Below are 24,925 nucleotides of genomic sequence, written 5' to 3' on the forward strand. Positions count from 1 at the left end.
CTTGAATTTTATGAAATTTTCAGTTATCAAATATTCTTTGGCATTTTTTCAATTTTTAAAAAATGTAAAAACTTTATTATCTCATGGACCATATAAAAACAGGCAGAGGCTTGGATCTGTCCTATGGACTGTGGTTTGCCAACCCATGGGAATAGTAATGAATAAAACAGGTAAGGCATTTGCAGTCTAGTGAGATGACTCATTTAATTAGTTTGCAAAGCCTCCTGGTTAAATGAGAGTGTGTATGTTCACTGCTATTTGTGGGACTCACAGCAAGAACATAGATAGAGGCTCAGGTACCGTTAAGTTTAATAATTAAAAGCTTTGAATTAAGCTGACAAACTTGTAAATAAAATATATTACCATACTGTCTTGAGAAATATATCTTAAACATAACCTACAAGGATAGAATTTACAATTCTCATGTGCTTTGGAGTTTTACCCCAGAATCCTTCACATTAGAAAAATACAGGATTCAACCGTTAGCTGGCTCTGCCTTCTCTTTGCATTCCCGGCTCAACCCTGTATTGTGAAGGGCTTCATGTGTTCTCATAGGTACAGCCAGCCACAAGTCCCAAGTCTGACCGTGTCTATGTAAGCATCTTCCCTTTGCCCTGTGGTTGGGCATACAAGAAGCAGAATAAGGTGGTGGCTGGTATAGATTCTGGCTAGCTACAATGGTGTTAAGACACAAAGGGAAGTGAAAGCTTCACGTAGATGCCATCCCCTTTGATTCACAGATTGGGAGGTCCTAGGAGATTTCTCTGAGGTGTGGGGTCCAGGACAGGCCTCACTGAGACAGAAAGGGTAGGGTCTGTGCTGGAAGGCAATCATCTCCAGAAGCCATTACTCCTGGGTCTTTTCTCATCTGTGATGGAATGTTCTTGGTCTCCTTCCTACTTGGACTTCCATCTCTGTAGGCCCTCTTTCATTTCCTGACAGAGCTACCCTCCTTTGCTCTCCTAACCCTCCTTCTCAGCCTTATCTAGTCTTTTTGGAGGCACCCTGGGTGTCATCCAGAATCTTCCTCTTGCAATTGGGCTGAAGGTTTGTTTCTGTGTTTGTTTGTTTATCTTTTCCTGATCTGCTACGTTTTAGGAAAGGTAGCCCTGTAGCTGCAAGAGAAAGAGGGAGGGAATATAGCTGGCCCTCTGAATCTATGTTTTTGTATCAGTAGGGTAAACAAAGCTTCTTAAGAAAATCCTAAAAAAAAAATTGAGTCTGTACTGGACATGAACGGATGTTTTATTTTATCAAATGCTTCCTCTGAATCTGTTGAGATAATCATATGGTTTTTTCTTTATTTTATTGATGTGATTTGTCACATTTATTGTTTTCTGTATGTTGAACCATCCCTGCCTCCCTGGGATAAATCTCACTTTGTCAGGTTGGATGATCTTTTACACGTGGTGTTGGATTCTATTTGTTAGTATTTTGTTGAGGATTTTTACATCTACATTCATCAGATAGATTGGTCTATGCTTCTCTTTTTTCTTACATCTTTGTCTGGTTTTGAAATTAAGGTAATACTAGCCTCATAGAATGAGTTTGGAGGAGTTCCTTGTGTTTCAATTGTTTTGAATAGTTTAATAATTGGAATTAGTTCTTTAAAAGTAGAATTCAGCAGTGAAGGCATCCAGTCTGGGACTTTTCTTTGGGGGGTTCTTTATTACTGATTCAATCTCAGTCTTGGTTATTGGTCTATTCAGATTTGCTATGTCTTCGTGCCTCAATTTTGGTAAATTATATATGTCTAGAAACCTGTCCATTTCTTTTGCTTCCAATTTGTTGGCTTACATCTGTTTATAATAATTCCTAATGATTCTTATATTTTTGTGGTATCAGTTGTAACAGCTCCTTTTTCATCTCTGATTTTATTAATTTGGGCCTTCTCCCTTGTTTATAATGGTTAGTTGGGCCAGTGATTTATTAATTTTGTTTAACTTTTCAACAAACCAGCTTTTCATTTCACTTACCTTTTGTATAATTTTAAAAAAAATTATATTTGTTTCTCTAATTTTTATTATTTGTTTCCTTCTACTAATTTTGGATTTGATTTGTTCTTATTCTTGTAGGTCCTTGAGATGCATTGTTAAATTAGTATTGACATATATTGACTTATTCCATCTATTTCATTAGGTTGATAACATGGTCATGAATCTTGTAATGAGTGAGGAAAGAATTCTTTTCTCCCTTAATTTCTGGTACCCAAAGAAGGATGGTTGAGACATCTGTAGATGACACTCTGGGACAACTGACAAAAAAAACCAGTAAAAAGTATGAATTCTCTACTTTCTGAGCTCTTCCAGATTTCTAAATGTACTGTCTGATTGAGTGAAAAAGGTAAAAATATCTCCTTATCTTTGCCTTCAAAGTTTCCTTTAAGAGAAGGCATTTGTATGTGAACTAGTTATGGAAGTAGAGTGACTTTTGTGATTTTGCACAGGTACTCTTGATTATGATCCTTTCATTCCCAGAGATCGTCTTCTCTCCCTTTGTATCTGTCTTTTTTGGGTTGTTTGTCATAATAAGGAAAATCAGAAAGGGTTCTTCTCCCCTCTCATTTTGTGTCTTGAGACCTTACTTTGTAAAGTGAGAGGAACTTTTCCCTGGTCTATGTCACTTAGATTGTTGGAATCTATGTAGGATGGCTGACTTTTAAAGCTAGAAAACCTGAGCAGTGTCTGTCTCACCTTACCATTACAAGATACTAGCCAGAGAAGATCCAGATCCTGGGACTGTGCACAACTACTAGCAGCAAGACTAGACAGCAGTTGGAAAAATGTGCACTGGACCTAAGAACCAAGAATATTTTCATAATAAAAATTTGGGAGAGAAAAACATATATTGAACCTACTTTGACTATTGATAAGAGTGTAATAGTGTGAAATGGGGAGTTTTGGGATAGGAGGACAGTCCTCAAGGAGATGTATTTTGCTTCTAATTGGTTGTGGTCAAGAGTCTGGAAAGTTCATTTGTAGGCTGGGGATATCACTTGGTGGTTTGGCCACTTGAGGATTTTAGTGTTTTAACATACATTCAAGAATATGGAATAGTCTGTGTCATAACTTTTTACTGATCAGCTTCCCATATTATCCTTCTGTGTCCTCTGGCCCTTGTAATTAAATTTAGGACGTCTCAGAGATTTTCTTTTATCATCAGTCCACAGGGAAATTTGTCTTGTCTCTAGCTGCTGTGTCTTGTGGCAACAGAGGCTGCAAAGGCTGGAGCTGTGCCAATCTGAAGTTGGGAGTCAGGAGCTTCTTTCGGGTCTTTCACGTGGGTGCAGGGGCCCAAGGACTTGGGCCATCTTGGACTGCTTTCCCAGGCCATAACAGAGAGCTGGATTGGAAGAGGAGCAGCTGGGACTAGAACCGGCACCCATATGGGATGCCAGAGCTTCAGGTCAGGGCTTTAACACACTGCCCCACCGCACCGGCCCCACTTTTGCTTTCTTTTTTTTTTTTTGTATTTATTTATTTATTTAGTAAATATAAATTTCCAAAGTACAGTTTATGGATTACAATGGTTTCCCCGCCCCCCCCCCCCATAATTTCTCTCAAACTCACACCCCTCCCATCTCCCGCTCCCTCTCCCATTCCATTAACATCAAGATTCATTTTCAATTCTCTTTATATACAGATGATCGATTTAGTATATATTAAGTAAAGATTTCATCAGTTTACACCCACACAGAAACACAAAGTGTAAAATACTGTTTCAGTACTAGTTATAGCATTACTTCACATTGGACAACACATTAAGAACAGGCCCACATAGGAGTAAGTACACAGTGACTCCTGTTGTTGACTTAACAATTTGACACTCTTGTTTATGGCGTCAGTAATCTCCCTAGGCTCTAGTCATGAGTTGCCAAGGCTATGGAAGCCTTTTGAGTTCGCCGACTTTGATCTTATTCCGATAGGGTCATAGTCAAAGTGGAAGTTCTCTCCTCCCTTCAGAGAAAGGTACCTCCTTCTTTGATGGCCCTGTTCTTTCCACTGGGATCTCACTCACAGAGATCTTTCATTTAGGTCCCCCCCCCCCCCCCCCGAGTGTCTTGGCTTTCCATGCCTACAATACTCTCATGGGCTCTACAGCCAGATCCGAATGCCTTAAGGGCTGATTCTGAGGCCAGAGTGCTGTTTAGGACATCTGCCATTCTATGAGTCTGCTGTATATCCTGCTTCCCATGATGGATCGTTCTCTCCCTTTTTAATTCTATCAGTATTAGCAGACACTAGTCTTGTTTGTGTTATCCCTTTGACTCTTAGAGCTATCAGTGTGATCAATTGTGAACTGAAATTGATCACTTGGGCTAGTGAGATGGCATTGGTACATGCTACCTTGATGGGTTTGTCCTGGAATCCCCTGGCACATTTCTAACTCCATCATTTGGGGCAAGTCCGATTGAGCATGTCCCAAATTGTACATCTCCTCCCTCTCTTTTTCCCACTCTTAAATTTAACAGGGATCACTTTTCAGTTAAATTTAAACACCTAAGAATAATTGTGTGTTAATTACAGAGTTCAACCAATAGTACTAGAACAAAAAAAATACTAAAATGGATAAAGTATTACATTGTACATCAACAGTCAGGACAAGATCTGATCAAGTCACTGTTTCTCATAGTGTCCACTTCACTTCAACAGGTTTGCCCTTTGGTGCTCAGTTAGTTGTCGCCGATCAGGGAGAACATATGATATGACTGGCTTAATTTACTCAGCATAATGTTTTCCAGATTGCTCCATCTTGATGCAAATGGCCGGATTTCATTGTTTTTGACTGCTGTATGGTATTCTATAGAGTACATGTCCCATAATTACTTTATCCAGTCTACTGTTGATGGGCATTTGGGTTGGTTCTAGGTCTTAGCTATTGTGAATTGAGCTGCAATAAACATTATGGTGCAGACAGCTTAATTTCCTTTGGGTAAATTCCAAGGAGTGGGATGGCTGGGTTGTATGATAGGGTTATATTCAGGTTTCTGAGGAATCTCCAGACTGACTTCCATAGTGGCTTAACCAGTTTGCATTCCCACCAACAGGGGGTTAGTGTCCCTTTTCCCCCACATCCTCTCCAGCATCTATTGTTGGTTGATTTCTGAATGTGAGCCATTCTTACCTGGGTGAGGTGAAACCTCATTGTGGTTTTGATTTGCATTTCCGTGATGGCTAGTGATCTTGAACATTTTTTCATGTGTCTGTTGGCCATTTGGATTTCCTCTTTTGAAAAATGTCTATTGAGGTCCTTGGCCCACCTCTTAAGTGGGTTGTTTGTTTTGATGTTGTGGAGTTTCTTGATTTCTTTGTAGATTCTGGTTATCAACCCTTTATCTGTAGCATAGTTCGCAAATATTTTTTCCCATTCTGTCAGTTGCCTCTTCACTTTCCTGACTGTTTCTTTTGAAGTACAGAAACTTCTCAATTTGATGCAATCCCAAATGTTAATTTTGGTTTTGACTGCCTGTGCTCCTGGGGTCTTTTCCAAGAAGTCTTTGCCTGTGCCTATATCTTGCAGGGTTTCTCCAATGTTCTCTAATAATTTGATGGTGTGGATCATAGATTTAAGTCTTTAATCCATGCTGAGTGAATTTTTGTGTAAGGTGAAAGGTAGGGGTCTTGTTTCATGCTTCTGCACGTGGAAATCCAATTTTCCCAGCACCATTTATTGAATAGACTGTCCTTACTCCAGGGATTGGTTTTGGATCCTCGATCAAATATAAGTTGGCTGTAGATGGTTGGATTGATTTCTGGTGTTTCTGTTCTGTTCCATTGGTCTATCCATCTGTTTCTGTACCAGTACCATGCTGTTTTGATTACAACTGCCCTGTATTATGTCCTGAAATCTGGTATTGTGATGCCTCTGGCTTTGTTTTTGTCGTACAAGATTGCTTTGGCTATTCGAGGTCTCCCATGTCTCCATATGAATTTCAGCATCATTTTTTCCAGATCTGAGAAGAATGTCTTTGGTATTTTGATTGGTATTGCATTGTATCTATATATTGCTTTTGGGAGAATGGACATTTTGATGATATTGATTCTTCCAATCCATGAGCATGGAAGATTTTTCCATTTTTTGGTATTCTCTTCTATTTCTTTCTTTAAGGTTTTGTAATTTTCATTGTAGAGATCTTTAATGTCCTTGATTAAGTTTATTCTAAGGTATTTGATTGTTTTTTCAGCTATTGTGAATGGGATTGATCTTAGAAGTTCTTCCTCAGCCGTGGCATTGCCTGTGTATACAAAGGCTGTTGATTTTTGTGGATTGATTTTATATCCTGCTACTTTGCCAAACTCTCCTATTAGTTTCAATAGTCTCTTAGTAGAGTTCTTTGGGTCCCCTAAATACAGAATCATATCATCTGCAAAGAGGGATAGTTTGAGTTCTTCCTTCCCGATTTGTATCCCTTTAATTTCTTTGTCTTGCCTAATAGCTCTGGTTAAGACTTCCAGAACCAAATTGAATAGCAGTGGTGAGAGTGGGCATCCCTATCTGGTACCAGATCTCAGCGGAAATGCTTCCAACTTTTCCCCATTCAATAGGATGTTGGTCGTGGGTTTTTCATAAATTGCTTTGATTGTATTGAGGAATGTTCATTGCAGACCCAGTTTGCTTAGAGTTTTCATCATGAAAGGGTGTTGTATTTTATCAAATGCTTTCTCTGTATCTATTGAGAGAATCATATGGTTTTTCTTCTACAGTCTGTTAATGTGGTGTATCACGTTGATTGTTTTGCGAACCTTGGAGCATCCAAGCATACCAGGGATAAATCCCACTTGGTCTGGGTGGATGATCTTTCTGATGTATTGTTGCATTCTATTGACCAGAATTTTATTGAGGATTTTTGCATCTATGTTCATCAGGGATATTGGTCTGTAATTCTCTTTCAATGCTGCATCTTTTTCTGGCTTAGGAATTAAGGTGATGCTGGCTTCATAGAAAGAATTTGGGCGGATTCCCTCTTTTTCGATTGTTTTGAATAGTTTGAGAAGAGTTGGAGTTAGTTAGTTTCTTTCTTTCTTTCTTTCTTTCTTTCTTTCTTTCTTTCTTTCTTTCATTCATTCATTTATTTATTTTTGACAGGCAGCGTGGACAGGGAGAGCGAGAGACAGAGAATCGTCTTCCTTTGCCATTGGTTCACCCTCCAATGGCTGCCACGGCCAGCACGCTGCGGCCGGCGCACCGCGCTGATCCGAAGCCAGGAGCCAGGTGCTTCTCCTGGTCTCCCATGCGGGTACAGCGTCCAAGCCCTTGGGCCATCCTCCTCTGCACTCCCGGGCCACAGCAGAGAGCTGGCCTGGAAGAGGGGCAACTGGGACAGAATCCAGCGCCCCGACCGGGACTAGAACCCGGTGTTTTGGCGCTGCAAGGCGGAGGATTAGCCTATGGAGTCACGGTGCCAGCAAGAGTGAGTTCTTCTTTAAATGTCTGGTGGAATTCAGCAGTGAATCCATCTGGTCCTGGGCTTTTCTTTGTTGGGAGGGCCTTTATTTCTATTTCAATTTCTGTCTCAGTTATGGGTCTGTTTAGGTTTTCTATGTCTTCCTGGTTCAATTTAGGTAGATTGCATGTGTCCAGGAATCTATCCATTTCTGATAAATTTCCCTGTTTGCTGGCATACAAGTCCTTGTAGTAATTTCTGATGATTCTTTTTATTTCTGTGGTGTCTGTTGTTACGTTTCCATTTTAATCTCTGATTGTATTGATTTGGGTCTTTTCTCTTCTTTTTTTAGTTAGTTGGGCCAATGGGGTGTCAATTTTGTTTATTTTTTCAAAAAACCAGCTCCTCGTTTGGCTGATTTTTTGTAATGTGTTTTGGATTCAATCCTATTGATTTCTTCTCTGATTTTAATTATTTCTCTTCTCCTACTAGATTTGGATCTGGTTTGCTGCAGATTTTCTAGATCCTTGAGATGAATTGAAATCTCATTTATTTGGTGTCTTTCCAATTTCTTGATGTAGGCACCTATTGATATAAACTTTCCTCTTAACACTGCTTTTGCTGTATCCCATAGGTTTTGGTATGTTGTGCTGTTATCCTCATTTACTTCCAGAAAATTTTTGATTTCTCTTTTGATTTCTTCTGTGACCCATTGTTCATTCCGGAGCATGTTGTTCAATCTCCATGTGTTTGCATATGCTCTAGGGATTCCTGAGTTGCTAATTTCCAACTTCATTCCTTTATGGTCTGAGAAGCTTCAGGGTATGATTCTAATTCTTTTGAATTTGTGAGACTTGCTTTATGGCCAATATGTGGTCAATCCTAGAGAAGGTTCCATGTACTGCTGAGAAGAATGTAAAGTCCTTAGATGTAGGATGAAATGTTCTGTAGATATCTGTTAGATCCATTTGGGCTATAGTGTCGTTTAAATCTACTGTCTCCTTGTTGGTCTTCTGTCCTGTTGATCTATTTCTGAGAGTGGAGTATTGAAGTCCCCCAGTACTATTGTATTGGGGTCTAAGTCTCCCTTTAAGTCCCTTAACAAGTCTTTTAAATAAGCTGGTGCCCTGTAATTAGATGCATATATATTGATAATCGTTATATCTTCCTGTTGAATGGATCCCTTAATCATTATATAGTGCCCCTCTTTGTCTCTCCTAACAGTTTTTGTGGTAAAGTTTATGTTGTCCAATATTAAGATGGCAACGCCCACTCTTTTTTCATTTCTATTGGCATGGTATATCTCTTTCCAGCCTTTCACTTTCAGTCTGTATGCATCATTGTTGGAAAGATGAGTTTCTTGTAAGCAGCAAAAAGATGGGTTTTGTTCCTTAACCCAATCAGCCAATCTGTGTCTTTTAACTGGAAGTTCAGGCCATTAATGTTCAATGTGACTATTGATAAGTAGTAACTTTGCCCTGCCATTTGCCAAAGATATTTTCTAATATATGGTTTGAGATTCCTGTGATCTTTTGCTGTGAGGTTTCCTTCCTTTACCTTCTTTCATATTTGTGACCGTGTTTCTGTGTTTCTGTGTGTAACACATCTTTAAGCATCTTTTGCAGGGCTGGATGAATGGCAACAAATTCTTTCAATTTCTGTTTACTGTGAAAGGTCTTTATTTCACCTTCATTCACAAATGAGAGCTTTGCAGGATATAATATTCTGGGCTGGCAGTGTTTCTTAGTACCTGGAGTATATCTTGCCATTCTCTTCTAGCTGGTAGGGTTTCTGATGACAAGTCTGCTGTGAGTTTAATTGTAGATCCTCTGAAAGTAAATTGATGTTTCTCTCTTGCACATTTTAGAATCTTTTTTTTATGTTTCACTGTGGTGAGTTTAATTACGACGTGTCGTGGTGAGGATCTCTTTTGGTCATGTTTACTAGGGGTTCTATGAGCTTCCTGTACTAGGATGTCTCTGTCCTTCTCCAAACCCGGGAAGTTCTCTGCAAGTATATCACTAAAAAGGCCTTCTAATCCTTTCTCTCTCTCTCCATTCCTTCAGGAACTCCTAGAACCCGAATGTTGGTTTTTTTAATAGTATCCTGTAGATTCCCAACAATATTTTTTAGATTTCTAATTTCCTCTTCTTTTCTTTGATTTGACTGTATACTTTGCTGTGCTCTGTCTTTTAAGTCCAATATTCTCTCTTCTGTTTCACTGACTCGTTGTTAAGGCTCTCTAATGTGTTTGTCATTTGATCTATTGAGTTCTTCATTTCATTTTGATTTCTCTTCACTATCACACTTTCCTGTTCTACTAGTTTCTGCGTTTCATTTTGATTCCTCCTTAAGATTTCATTTTCTCGAAGGAGATTTTCTATCCTGTCCAGTAAGGAATTCCGTAGCTCAAGCATTTGTTTTTGAAAACTTTTAATTGTTCTTATCATAATTTTTTTGAAATCGGTATCTTACATTTCTTCCATCTCATCATCTTAACAGTCTAGGCTTGGGGTGTCTTGTTCATTTGGGGGTGTCATAATGTCTTCCCTTTTCATGTTTCCTCGGTTTCTGCATTTGTTGCTTGGCATTGTGGAGATATCTTTGGATTCTTCTTCCCTTGCTGTGGTGTTTTTTCTTGTTATAGTATGACTGTATTAAGTGGACTGCCTGCTTTTGATGGAGCCTTAGAGGCTTGAGATGGGTGTGGCCTGAGAGCTCTGGTTCCTCAGGGTTAAGGGTGTGCCAAAGTGACACTCCCAGGTTAGGCGTGGTAAATCTCTCTCCCTCTCTTTCTTTTTTTGATTCAAAAGGGAAGTAATTCTGCACAGCTCGCATTCCAGCCACTTTTGCTTTCTTAAAGCTACTTTTGGTAATATCTTTTGGTGCATGGGTGTTGCAAACTTTATCACAGGCCTACAGCAGTGGCCAATACTGAACCAACATAAACAAAAGCACTGCAGTAAACCTTTGGCAACCGAACATTCAATGTTTTCTATTTCATAGGGGAAGGAAGATTTCTTGTCCATCACCAGGTGAATCCTGTCTTCCACTTTTGATCCAACTCCCTGTTAATACACCTGGGAAAGGTGCAGAAGATGGCCAAATTGCTTGGACCCCTGTCAGCCATGTGGGAGACCCTGATGGCGTTCCTGGCTTCTGGCTTTGGCCTGGCCCAGCTCCAACTTTTGCTGCTATTTGTGGAGTGAACCAGCAGATGGAAGATCTTTCTCTCTCTGTCACTCTGTGTAACTCTCACTTTGAAACAAAATCTTTAAACAAAAGAGCTCTCATTCTAAATGAATATCTTATCAGTATTTATGAGAAGATGAAATTGAAAGAACACAAAAGAGTGTCACAAACTAGTTTTAGAGATTCTTTTAATAAGAACAAAGACCTGTTTCTTCAGGTGTTTGTTTCCTTATGATAAATTCTGCATCATGTAAGACTTACTAGATTAATTTGTGGTGGCCTTTTGGCGTTCTGAGTACCATGGAAGCTGACAAGAACAAGTGCCTTTGGTGGGAAGAATCACTATGTTCCTAAAGTTGTAATTATGAAGTGTATGACGTTTATAATTGTGAATGTTCCAACATGGGAAACAGTCCACACAGCAGACTCATAGAATGACAATTTAAGTAGCACTCTCACCTCAGAATCATCCCTTAAGGCATTATGATCTTGCTGAAAAGCCCACAAGACATTTCAGGCATGGAAAGCCAAGACACTGTGGCAAAAAATGTCCTACATGAAGGACCTCGGTGGGTGAGACCCGAGTGGAAGGAAGTGGTCATCAAAGTAAGAGGTATTTTTCTCTGAAAGGAGGAGAGAATTTTGACTTTGCTTAAGGCCTTGTCTAAACACTGACGAAATTTGTGGATTCAAAAGGCTTCCATAGCCTAGCAGCTCAAGTCAAGAGCCTTCAGTGATCACTGCTGTCATATGTAAGAATGTTAATTGTTAAATTAACAACAGGAGTCACTGTGTACTAACTTCCCATGCAGGACCTTTGTCCTTAATTATATCTAAGTGCTGGAAAAAGACTTTATAATTCTTGGGTGCTTATTTTAAACTTAATTAAGTTTCTGAAAAAAAAAGTGAAATTAACTTCAAGATGCAATGGCTTTGAACAGCTCTATCTCAATGGTTTAATGAGAGTTCTTTTTTGTCTGTGTGTGAAAATTGTTGAACTCTTTACTTAGTATAGAGTCAATTTTCTGTGTATAAATTTAATTGAAAATGGATCTTAGAAAAGGACTGGGAGAGGGAGGAGGAGGAGGAAAAGTGGGGGAGTGTGCATGGGTGGGTGGATATGGTGGGAAGAATCACTATATTTCTAATATTGTACTTATGAAATGCATGACATTTACATTCCTTAAATAAAAGGTTTCTTTGGGAAAAAAGAACAAGTGTCTTGTGAAAGGTAGCAAAAGGGAGCTGTAAAGAAAGTGGCTGGTCCATTTTCTAAGAAAGATTGATATGATGTGAGAACACCTACTGTTTAATGTAAGAAAAACTGGAAAAACACTGGTCATGAGGATTCATGGAACCAGAATTCCAACTGATGGCCTCAAGGGTCATGTGTTTTAAGTGAGCCTCACTGATTTGCAGAATGATGAGGGTGCATTTATAAATTCAGGCTAATTATTGAGGATGATCAGGGTAAAAATTGCCTGACCAACTTCTATGACCAGGATCTTGCCCATGACAAAATTTGTTCCATTCTCAAAAAATGGCAGACTGTGGTTGAAGCTCACGTTGATGTCAGGACTACCAATAGTACTTTGCCTCATCTGTTTTTTGCTGGTTTTATGAAAAGTGACAAGTACAGAAGACTTCTTAGGTTTAGCACCAGCAGGTCTGTCAAATCTAGAAGGTGATGATGGAAATTGTGACTTGAGAGGTGAAAACAAATGGCTTAACAGAATTTATCAGTAAATTGATTCCAGGTGACATTGGAAAGACAAAGGAAAGGCTTGCCCATGTATCTATCCTCTCCATGATGCCTTTGTTGGAAAAGTGAAAATGCTGAAGAAGTCCAAGTTTAAATTGAGAAAACCTCGGGAGCTTCATGGTGAAGGCAGTCATTCTGGCAAACCACTGGGGATGAGAGAGGTGCTAAACTTGAATGAGCTGATCATATGAAACATCAGTCCAAGAATGTGTTTAAAATTTAGACTGTAATAGTGACAAAGTGTCCTATTTGTGAAAAAATTTGAGTACTTTTATCTGTCTTCTGTTGTACAGATCTAAGCCATGAACCTGGTGATGGACAAGAAATCTTCCTTCCCCTATGAAATAGAAAACATTGAATGTTCAGTTGCCAAAGGTTTACTGCAGTGCTTTTGTTTATGTTGGTTCAGTATTGGCCACTGTTTTAGGCCTGTGATAAAGTTTGCTGATTTCCAGCATTAGGTATTTTAGACATTCTCTTTTATGATATATAGTATATGTTGGACTTTATCTGTGAGATAAGAAATTGGAATAAAATGCCTGAAGTAATTTTAACCTGTCTTATGGTATGAATTATCATTTTGATTTTAGCTTTAAAGAATAAACTTGTAAGGCTATTTTATCTTTATTGGCTTGATGATTTGTTTCTGGAATTAGAAACTGACTTTGCCTAATATCTTATCAACACAGGGCAACATCCTTTGTATCTGTCATAAAAGGTGACAAATAGAAATGTGTTTGATTAGCACCTGCCCTCAAAGTCACCCCTACACAAAAACTTTTCCAGTTAGAGTACAACCCACTCCTGCTTGTTTAATCAAACTGAGTACCATATCCCTTCTTGAAGATGAAAGAATTTTAATGCTGAAATCAGCCTGAGTTTTATTTATGAATCAGTTGCCTGTGAAATATGCATAGGCATTTGAAATTAGTCATAATGAGTAGAATATATACATATTCAAAAAAATACATGGATCATTTCCTCTCTTCTTGTGGTTAAAGTAGACTAGGAGAGCAGTGGCCTCCTGGTGCTGCCATTATCATTCCACATTTCTCTTTTATTGCCCATCAAACATGTGTAGATTTAATGACCTGGAGAGGGATCAGTGAAATTCTTCACAGCGCTGCATGTTTATTAATGGGCCTCCTGTTCAATGTGATGTGATAGTGTCAGGGTTATGCCGTGGTATTGCAGGGGACAATTAAGAGTTTCTTTATCCCAGATAAGAAGGAAATTAGCCACTGATCAGCAATATAGAGACAGCTCCACATCCTGGCAAGCACATGGGGGAGGAGCAAAGGAAGGGCCACAGAGAAGTTAGAACTGGGAAGATGGCTGGTGCCATGGCTCACTAGGCTAATCCTCTGCCTGTGATGCGGACACACCTGGTTCTAGTCCCGGTTGCTCCTCTTCCTGTCCAGCTCTCTGCTGTGGCCCGGGAAGGTAGTGGAGGATGGCCCAAGCGCTTGGGCCCTGCACCCGCATGGGAGACCAGGAGAAGCACCTGGCTCCTGCCTTTGGATCAGCGTGGTGCGCCGGCTGCAGCGTGCTGGCCGAGGCAGCCATTGGAGGGTGAACCAATGGCAAAGGAAGACCTTTCTCTCTCTCTTTCTCTCTCACTGTCCACTCTGCTTGTCAAAAAAACAAAACAAAACAAAACAAAACCAAAAAACAAAACAAAAAAACCTGGGAAGATAGTTGCTAAGTTTTGTTAGAGGACATTAGGAGGAATAGCAGTAGGGCCTGATAAAGGTGGAAATAATGGAAAATAATAAATACAAAAGACAATTTACAGATGGTTAGGAATGGAAGTCATCGCAATGACTCTGTTTCCTTTGGTAAGGAGAACATTTAGTTCATGCAAGTAAATTTATTTCAATTCTATTCAAGAGGAACTTCTTGATCAACTATTTATATGAATATAGAAATTTTGATTCATTGGTGTAAGAATAATTAGGATTTAGTCCTTGACTTCGAATTGAAAAAAAATTCTTAGGAGGGAGTTTATTTGGAGGTTGGGGAAGGCAGTTCCGTCATCTGATTCAGGCAACTGGTAGGTGTTTTTGAGAAGCCATCTCATGTATGGAATGTTTGAGCATGTTAGAGGAAAATAAACTAAACAAGGCCTACTCCCTACTTGCGCTGAGTTTTCCTTACAGCAGAAAGCAGCACATAGAAAATGATTTGAGATTGATTGGCAAGATGAAATTTAAGGGATAGAGAAAGAAAAGAGCTAATATTAATCAGCAATTTATCATTATTCAACAGATACTAATTTATTAAGTGCCTACCATGTGCCAGGAGCTATCCTGCATACTGGGGATTCATCTCCAAGTCCATATGGCCTGGTAATGCTTTCACTGTGCCATTTCCTTCATTACACAGTTATGCTTGTTACGGGCTGAATTGTGTCCCTGCCAAATTCACAGTTGAAGTTCTTTCCCTTGTACCTTAGGATGTGCTTGAACTTGGAGACAGGGACTTTAAACAAGTAATTAAGGTTAATGAAGCCATTAGGAAGGGCCCTAATCCAGTCCGACTATAGTTACCCCTCTGTATACACGGGAAATTGGTTCCAGGGCCTCCTGTGATTATCAGAATCTGTGGATACTCAAGTTTCTTATACAGAATAGCACAGTATTTTCATGTAACCCCCACACACCTTTTTATGTTTTAAATAATCTCTAGATTATTTGTAATTTGGAATACAATATAATTGCTATGTAAGTATTTATTATACTCTGTTGTTTTGGGAATAAAAAAGAAAAAAATGTCTGTACATGTTCGGCATAGATGCCAGGTTTTTCAAAAAAGTTTTTTGTTCCACATATGGTTGACTCTGTGGATCTGAAATCTGCAGATATGGAATGCCAACTGTGGTGCCCTTATGAGAAGAAGGAAAATTAGGATTCCAACATACTTAGAGGGAAGACCTCATGAGGACACAGGGAGAAGATAGCCATCCAAAAGCCAAGGAGAGAGGCTTCATAAGAAGCAACCCTATGGATACTTTGAGTTTGGACTTGTAGTTTTTAGATCTGTAAGGAGATGCGTTTCTGTTGTTTGTGCCAATCATTCTATGGTGCTTTATTATGGTAGCCCTAAAAACCATCACAACCCTGAAAGGAAGAGCCATAATGTCACTTTCAGATGAAAGTGAGGTTCAGAAAGTTATACGAGTCAACTATGGTTAGAAAACTAGTAAGTGATTTTCAGAACTTGAATTAAAAAAATTCCATAGGCATTTAAAAGATCAGCATTCAGGACATGTGTATCAGATTTCACAAAAGAATCTTGGTTTAATCATCAGTAAACACTGTATATAAAAGGCTAACAAATACCAATATAAGCAAAGTCAGGCTATTTAGAAAACTGTTATGTAAGATGACATAGTAGAGTATCTTCTACTTATTCCTTACATAGAACATCACATTAAGCTCTCACAAAATAAAAACACAAGCTAGAACTTGTTCCAGAGGGAGCAAAGCAAACATGGCTAACATACCATATCAGAAATGACCAAGATAGTTGGGAGTGTCTAAAGATACAGTCTTCATTTTTATAGGAAAGGGAAATAGATTTGTCTTAAGTAAGTCTGCAGGAGAGAAACAAGACCAGTTCTTAGAAAGGCAGATATTGGCTCAAGTAAGGATGGTTGAGACACAGGAAATAATAAAGGGTCTCTAAGGTTTTTTTTTTTTTTTTTTAAAGGCAGAATGACATGTATTCTGTTTCACTTTATCATGAAACACGAGTGAAGTCCTAGTCTTAAATTGTGGGTTCCTGATATAGGGAGGCAGTGCTGGATCTGGTACCCCAAATTCATTTGTGTTTCTCATTTTGAATTTCCCCTGGTCCGCCACAGGTGAAGAGTCACTTCATATGTGGAGGTCTCCGGTTGGCTCTATATTGATTGATCACTCTAGAGAGATCATTCCCTACAGACTAGTGTTTTTCCCCCTCTTAAATGATTCTACAGCAAGAAGCAGTGGAAATATCCCTGAGACAGAAGATTATAAATAAATCTGTTCATAAGAGTATGGAAGCTCTGTCATTAGCTAAAGTCCATATGATTTATTCAGTATTAAGTGCCAGAAACACATAATCAAAGTTAAATTGGGAAATGAAAATTAGAACCTTGTGCATAGGTGGATATCCCTTCTGAAATTAATGTCATGCTGGGAATTGTTCCCAAACAGAGTTTAAGTCTACAGATTAAGAATCCACACAGCTGTCTAGATGGACAGATAGTTCTGTGAAGTTAAGCCAGGGAGATTTTCTTACCATTGTTTTCTGCTGTGATCTTTGGTAACTCTGTTTGTTTCCATGAAACAAAATTAGTCTGGGGTGACTGGTTTAGGGTTGGGCATTGCCTTATATTCTATTTTTTAATTTTTTTTTTTAAGTGCTGGATGGTAAGCTACAGGTCACAGTAAGTCTGAGCTCTTTGGAAAGTGAGGCATATGAAAAGGTTGCCATTGAGCTAACCTGACTTCTGATGGCCTGACTGTCCACCCTAGACACTTGCTCTTCCTCCCATCAGCTCAATGCAGAAGTTCTATTTGGAAAGAGGAACTGGAATTGCTTGGCTCTGTCCTGTTCCTTCTTGGGAGAAGTCAGGATATCAGAAAAGCTTCTCTGCTCTTCATGGAAGCTTCTGCTCCCACACACCTGTCACTCCTGGGGTGGCTGGCATGCCAGGTGCAATGTTTCCATCACCAAATTTGAGTCTTATTTCTGGCCCATGTCACATGCTCCAAGGTGTCTTCATTTGATATTCAAAGTGGCATTTTGATCATTCTCCCATTATTTCATTATTTTATTTAAAAACTTATTTGAAAAACCTAGGCAGGGAGAAGCATTATAAATTTTGATATCCCTCAGAGTGATTCTAACAGAGACCCAGATATGAAGTCTAATGTTAAGTTTCTGTCTTTGTACCACAAGTATCAATTTTGTCCTGTTAACATGTATGATTTTTTCCTTTGGGCCAAAAATTGCATCTTCAGGCATGAAAATTCCTGTGATCTTAATTTCTCCTTTAATTTCCCTAGATTTTTAAAATTATTTTTATTGAAAGGCAGAGTTATGAAGACAGATGGAGGGGAAAAAGACTAAAAGAGAAAGAGGGAGAGGGAGAGGGAGAGAGAGAGAGGGAGAGGGAGAAGGAGAGAAAGTGTGAGTGTGTGTACTTCCATCTGCTGGTTTGCCCCCTATATTGCTGAAATGGCCTGGGCTGGGCCAGGCTGAAACCATGAGCCTACAACACCATCTGGATCTTCCACATGGGTGCAGGAGAACAAGAACTTGGGCCATCTTCTGCCTTCCCAGGTTCATTAACAGGGTACTGGATCAGATATGGAGTAGTGGGACTTGAACTGGCAGTTATGGGATGCTGGCTCAACACCCTGCACCATGATACTGTTTCTCAGCAGATTTTAAGAAAGTATATGTAGAATTAGCAGTCTTTCATGATCCAGGGAAAGGCAGGAGAATGACTTGAGAGCCATGAGCAGTGCAAGATTTTGATGCTCTGTACCTGCCTCCCCACTTACCTAACTGAAAAATTTAAAAAGTTGAGGAATAATGCAAACTTGCATAGCATGTATTATGTGCCATCGTAGAGCTGGAACACAAGTGTAGGTACACTGATTCTAGAGTTCGTGTTGTTAACTGTTAGGCCAACAGCTGTTGCTAATGAAATAAGAACAATAACACAAGGATGTTTAAAAAGTTGTTTCTTCCTCATGGCAACTCTGTTGGTTGTTTATTTTTTTACTTTGAAAAGTATGATTCATTTTCTGAATAAAAAAAGTCTATTCATGCTAAATTTAGAATGTCACTTATTTAATTCTGTACGTCAATCTCCTCCCCCCGCCCCCCTTTCCTTTCTTCCCTTCCTTTGGTGGTCTTTGCTGGGACTTTGTCTTAGTCCATTCCAGCTTCTATAACAAAGCACCACAAACTGCAGTTTATAAACAGTAACAATTTATTTCTGACAAGTCTGGAGGCTGGGAAGTCCAAGGTCAAGGCAGATTCAGTGTCTCTGGAGGACACACGCTGAGGCTCACACACAGCTGCTCCTTGCTGTGTTCTCACTGAGGGGAGCGAGGAGTCTCTTGGGCCTCCTTCCTAAGGGTGCTAGTCTCACAAGTGCTGTCACATGGTGACTTTGTCACCTCCCACTGGTTCCATCATACCAAGTTTGGAGAGAAACAAGTGGATCATACCAAACTTTTAAGTGTATTCCTAGTGTAGCTATTGTAATCCAACAGTGACTCTGAGGGGAGACTTGACTTCTCAGCACTGAGTTTATAGATAATAAAATTGTACAAGGAGGGATTGTTGAGGCAGAAGAGTCTATGCTGTTTTCTTTGCCTCCAAAGTCAAAAGGGAAGCAAATGACTTGTGAGTCTCTGACTTTTGTAGCACTTTGAATTTACATAATTAAAAAACAACACCATCAGAGGGGTCTCTTAGCTTCTGAGCCCTTCAGCAAACTGCCTTTCTTTCAACATAATTAGCCAAAATTACTCCATGATCTTGAAAAGGGCGGATATCTCTGGGACCTAAGATCTTCTTTACAAATACTTTCTCTGATTTGATTAGCAAATATTCTTAGTGAAATGCAGTTATTCTTTTTGGAGATCGAACTGACTTTAGGAGCTGGTGTTGTGGCACACGGTGTTAAACTGCCACCTGTGGCACTGGCTTCCCATATCTGAGTGTTGGTCTGAGACTCAGCCCTCTGTTTCTGATTTAGCTCCCTCTTAAACCTGGCAAAGCAGTGGAAAATGGCCCAAGTACTCCTGGCTTCAGCTTGACTTAGCTCTGACAGTTGCAGCCATTTAGGAAGTAAACCAGTGGAGGGAAGAGCTCTTCCTTTCACTGTTGCTCCCTGTTTGTGACTCCGATTTTCAAGTAAAAGAAACTAAATTTTTTTTTTTTAAAAAATGACAAGGGCCAGCGCTATGACATAGTGGGTTAAGCTGCAATCTACACTGCCAGCATCTCACATGGATGCTGGTTCTAGTCCTGGCTACTCCACTTCTGATCTAGTCCCTGCTAATGTGCCTGGGAGAGCAGTGGAGGACAGTCCAAGTGCTTGGGCTTCTTCCCCTACATGGGAGATGTGGGTGAATCTCCTGGCTCCTGGCTTTGGCCTGGCCCAGCCCTGGCCATTGCAACCATTTGGGGAGTGAAGCAGAAAATGGAGGACCACTCTATCTCTTCCTCTGTCTCTGTAACTCTGACTTTCAGACAAATAAATAATTCTTTAAAAAGGCAAAAGAAAGGTCAGACACTTGGAAGGAAGTTCCAGCAGTAGATCTAGTAGGAAACAAAATTACTTTCATTAAAGAAAAGATAAAAAAAATAAAAAAATGAGCATAACTATAGTGGGTGAATTAAAAATTAAAAATTAGAAGCTTTACATAATTAAAAAATTAAAAACATTTTGATTGAAAACTTTTGTCCTTGTGTAATCACAAAAATGTATGATGTGCATTTGGAAGCATTTACTATACATTTAAAAAAAGTATGGTATTTATTATTTATTTGAAAGAGATACTGAGAGAGGTGGAGAGACAGAAATCTTCCATCTGGTAATTCACTCTCCAGATGGGTTCAATGGCAAGGGCTGAGCCAGACTGAAGTCAGGAGCCAGGAGCTGCTTCCAGGTTTCCCACTTGGTTGCAGGGTCCCAGGGACTCAAGCCATCCTCTGCTGCTTTTCTCAGGCCATTAGCACAGAGCAAGATCAGAAGTGGAGCAGCCGGGATGCGAACTAGCACCCATTTGGATGTCTTTGCTGTAGGCGGTGGCTTAACCCACCATGCCACAATGCTGATCCCACATTTATTTTACTTTATATGATCTGTATTATTTTATCTGTGATACTGAAAGCTGAATGATGCCTGGCCTCACACAAAGAAGAGTTTGCGGTGAGTCTTTTTGTTGGTAACACAATCTTGAAGCAAAACATCTCCTGAGTTTAATTTCTGTTGCGCTTGCAGCACAGCCACTCTTTGATGTGTCAAGGATTTATTGAGTTGTAATGAGATTGTCTGAAGGAAAACCATGTTGTATTCTGGGACCACTCTGGGTTACCCATTGCTAGGCTACGAATATGCTTATGGTGCCAGCCAAATGGGGGAGAGGAGAGACAGAGAGAGATTCATAAAATTTCATTTGTGCTGCTTGCAGCAAGAGCCTGCCTTCACAAGACAGATGTAGATGAGGGTCCCATAAAACTTGGTTGCAATATCATCAGTGTAGATTTACTTCTCTACCCTTTGGTCAACCCAAGCCTCCAGATTTCTACGCGTGATCCTTGTTTATCCCCTTTAGTTTGTTTAAATTATCATATTCATTATTGTTTTACAAGTCCCATCTATTTTCAGCTTCTGAGTGTTGTACAAATGCATGGCATGAAGGTCTCCATCGGAGTCTGCCTCAGCTTCCAGTCTGCCAAGAGCCAAGAGCAGACTGTGCACGGCCATTTAGAATACCCTCACTGACATGGTGGCACCACTGTTCACCATACAAATGTAATCAAATCTATTAATGCCTTTATAGATCAAGTTTATTTCTTCTTTGTGGAAAGCAGTTGAGGAGAAATGGTCCAAAAGAACAAAGAGGTTGGCGTCTGGTGGGTATAGATGAGGGAGCTTCCCCTTCTAATTGCCTCACAAATCACAGGTAGAGTTTTTTGTTGTTGTTGTTTAGCAGTAAACTTTTCAGCTGAAATTTGGGCTGAATGTAATTTTCTTTGGGGTGAGATAAGAGTAGCTAGGGAAATTAGTTGTTGGGGAAAGAAGATGGATCACAAGAATTTTTTTTTCAGTACAGTTTCTGGCTGGAATCTCATGGAGTATCTTGTTCTAACAATCGCCTGTTAGGCCCACAGTCTTGTCTAAGATAATTGTGAATCAGGTCTTTGCAAATATTTACCATATTATTAGGAAGGGTTCCTTGTTTGTACTTCCATGTGTGGAGGGATATTTTGTGCATTATGTGCTTGTACTCAAGTTTTTGCTGACATTTACACAAAAAGAGTGGAAAAAGTAAGCATCCCAGCAGAAGAAAGGAATATGGGTGACAGAATTCACTTGCCATAGATCAGAGAATCCCGATTCCATGTACCTGTGTCAATGTGTTGATTTTTCAGGAGGTAGCAACTGATGCCCACTAGAGGTCAGTAAAAGGCAAGTGAATGAGCTCACTCTCCCCAGCAAGCTTCTCCAGACACCCAGGTGGTTTCTCTAGTGAACACTTGCATTTTCAAAGGCTTTCTTTTAAAAGATGTCTAAAATGTGGTATTCGAGGTTTCATGGGAGAGGAATGCAGAATAAAAAACTTTGCCTCCACAAAAAGGAAACAGAAAAAAAAATTTGACGAGGTTTCACAGTAGAAAATCTTTCTGTTACCTGAGAGTGGAAAGGTATTATTTACCTACACTGGTCTTTTGGGTATAGGTCTTAACTGGTGTAACAGAGCCGACTGCACACATACAGTGTCTCCCTGCAGTGCTAGAAGGCGACTCCCTCCTTGGCTCCAATAGCACGTTTCATTTTCCCTACCTTAATGGCTTTTATCCCACTGTTTATTAATGTTTCAGGAATACTCCTGTCTTGGGTGCTAGTTTGCAAGTTTCTTGTTGACAGGAAGCTGATTTCAGGCATTTTACAATTCTCAATACTTGGACATTGCTTGACTGCAGCATTACAAGCACTCAAAGTTTGTAGAACATATGTATGAGTCAGTCCCCAAGTTTTCACCACTGTTATTTACAAGGTACAACAGTAGTTGAGTGTGTGTGTGTACTTTTCATTGTTTAGAGAATTTAAAGTGGATAAACACCCACATGTTATCTTTCCTCTCATAAAATCAATCCGAATAATTATGCTTTGATTTTGTCCATTTTAAAATTTGGGGTCAAATTCAGAGTTAAACACTAATGTGTTCAGATGAAAATTCAGGCATAAAAGAGCACTATCGCTTTAACCATCACCAGCTTTCTGGCATAAAATCAAGAAGGATTTCAAAGCTTTTCAAAATGATGGGTACTAGTTTGGCAAGCAGTGAATTCTGGCCCTCATTTCTCAAGTTGTTGGAGTATTTCACGGACCTGCTGCAGGATGGAAGGCTATTGAATATTACTTAGACATTGACCACGATGTTGTTTTCTTCTGGCAAGCAGTATGCACTTTGCCTTTAGGTTGGGCTTCTGTTGTTTCCCTAGGCTTTGTGTGTTTGGAAATCCTATAGAGGAGGCAAGAGCCCAATCTGAAAACTGGAGCATTCTCAGCTTTGGCATCTACCTCCTTCATAGTACGTGGCTCGACATGGTGCCTTTGAACACAGGGTCCCAGTGGGAGCCCTATTATCTGCTAAATATTTCTGGAAATGTTTATACAGAACATGGAGCACAGCAGGCTGTCCCGCACCCCTACACTGACAGCTAAGCCTTTGAAATGGCAAATGCATAGACCTGCTAAGCTCCTCCACTTGACCCCCGCTGGTGACATTTTCAAAGTTAATATATAAAATGGTTCCATTGAAATAATATTTTTGAAGATCTTAACGACCCAAACTTTATCAAGGCTCACAAATTAGCTCTGGGATGACATTTGACTTAGGAAGAGAGTATGAATTTAAAATTAAAGTCTGATAGGTTACATTCACACGAGTCCCATTATGACTTGTAGAACATGTTGATGAAGCCTCATCGTGTTCACTTGAAGCTGGTTTTCGACATTCTAGTGTCATTTGCGTATGTGTGGTCTTTAATGTTAGAGCCACATGGCCCCTTGGAAGCCTGGGAGAACATCACTTTCACCTTGGAGGTAAAGAAATCAAGGCTCTTGGAGGATATTTGATGTAACTCCAGAAATGAAGCATCTAAACTTAGGGGGCCACTTTTCCCCTTCCAGTGTGATACTTGGCAATGTGTGATACTTGAGAATGGTGTCACAAGTGTCTGATTATATCACAAAATGACACTGTCAGTACCCTGGAGAACACAGGGTGCTGTCCGTTTGATATGCAGGTGGGTGCGATGGGTAGAGTCAGATTGTACCACTACTTGTTAAAGCCATCCTCTTTTTCTGTCCTTTTTCTTTACTTTTGCAAGGAGGTAGATGTGGGGGAAAATTTATGTATTAAGAATAAAGGAAAGAAGGCCGGTGCCGCGGCTCACTAGGCTAATCCTCCACCTTGCGGCGCCGGCACACCGGGTTCTAGTCCCGGTCGGGGCACCGGATTCTGTCCTGGTTGCCCCTCTTCCAGGCCAGCTCTCTGCTGTGGCCAGGGAGTGCAGTGGAGGATAGCCCAAGTGCTTGGGCCCTGCACCCCATGGGAGACCAGGAGAAGCACCTGGCTCCTGCCATCGGATCAGCGCGGTGCACCGGCCGCAGCGCGCCAGCCGCGGCGGCCATTGGAGGGTGAACCAATGGCAAAGGAAGACCTTTCTCTCTGTCTCTCTCTCTCACTGTCCACTCTGCCTGTTAAAAAAAAAAAAGGAAAGAAAGAAAATGTGAATTTAACCTGGAGGTTAGTTGGGAGGCAGTAGTGGCATCTTGAATAAAGATGGGCTCCTAGAAAAAAGGGTTGGGCTAGGTGTAAGCCAGGAACCAGGAACTCCATTGTGGTCTCCAACGTGGATGGCAGGGGTCCAAGTACTTGAACATCACCTGCTACTTTCCCAGGCATGTTGTCAGGAAGCTGAATCTGAAATGGAGCAGGTGGGACTCACTCAAACAGTCACTCTAATATGGGAGGCCAGCACTGCAGATGGTGGCTTAACCAGTTGAATCACAACACAGGCACCAGGTTGCTTTATTGGAACTGGAAATAAAGACTTATTTTTTAAAAGAGTAATTAAAGAACAACATTGGGTTCATAGAAAAATTGAGAAGAGGGTATAGAGATTTCTCATATGCTTCTACCCCCACACATGCACAGCCTCTGTCATGATCAGCATCCCCTACCAGCATGGTACATTTGTTATAATGGATGTACATTGAATCATCAATAACATCCACAGATAACAGTCTCTTTTGGGGTTTTCTCTTACTGGTGTACATTTTATGGGTTTGGTCAAATGTATGATGTCATGTGCTCACCATTAGAGCATCATACAGATTTGTTTCACTGCTGCAGTGAAATCCTCTGTGATCTGCTTGGTCATTCCTCTGTCCCATATTCTCTGATAACCACTAGATTTTTAAAAGTTGTTCCCATATATTTGCCTTTTTCAGTATGTCATATAGGCAAAATCATGTTTTTTCTTTAATTTTGAAAGGAGATGGGTGTAATCTTCTTTCAGTAAATAATATATGAAATTTAGGAATTTTCTATATCTTTCATGGCTTGATAGGTCGTTTGTTTTTAGAACTGAATATTTATTTATGTATTATTTATTATTTATCCTTTCTTCCTCTGCAGGATACCTTGCTCCTCCCAGGTTTTGGCAATTATGAATAAAGCTTCTAGAAACAACCATGTGCAGGTTTTTTTTTTTAAATTTTTTTATTTATTTTTTATTTTTTATTTTATTTTATTTTATTTTATTTTATTTTTTGACAG

At 39.9% G+C, this 24,925-nt stretch overlaps 1 pseudogene; it reads left to right on the forward strand.

Moving 5' to 3' along the window:
- LOC133765358 (small ribosomal subunit protein eS1-like) overlaps window positions 1–12,554 on the forward strand; it is a 32,076-nt pseudogene extending 19,522 nt beyond the window's left edge.
- The last annotated feature ends 12,371 nt before the right edge of the window (window positions 12,555–24,925 follow it).

The sequence above is a fragment of the Lepus europaeus genome, chromosome 8 (assembly GCF_033115175.1).
Source record: "Lepus europaeus isolate LE1 chromosome 8, mLepTim1.pri, whole genome shotgun sequence".
NCBI classification, from domain to species: domain Eukaryota; kingdom Metazoa; phylum Chordata; class Mammalia; order Lagomorpha; family Leporidae; genus Lepus; species Lepus europaeus.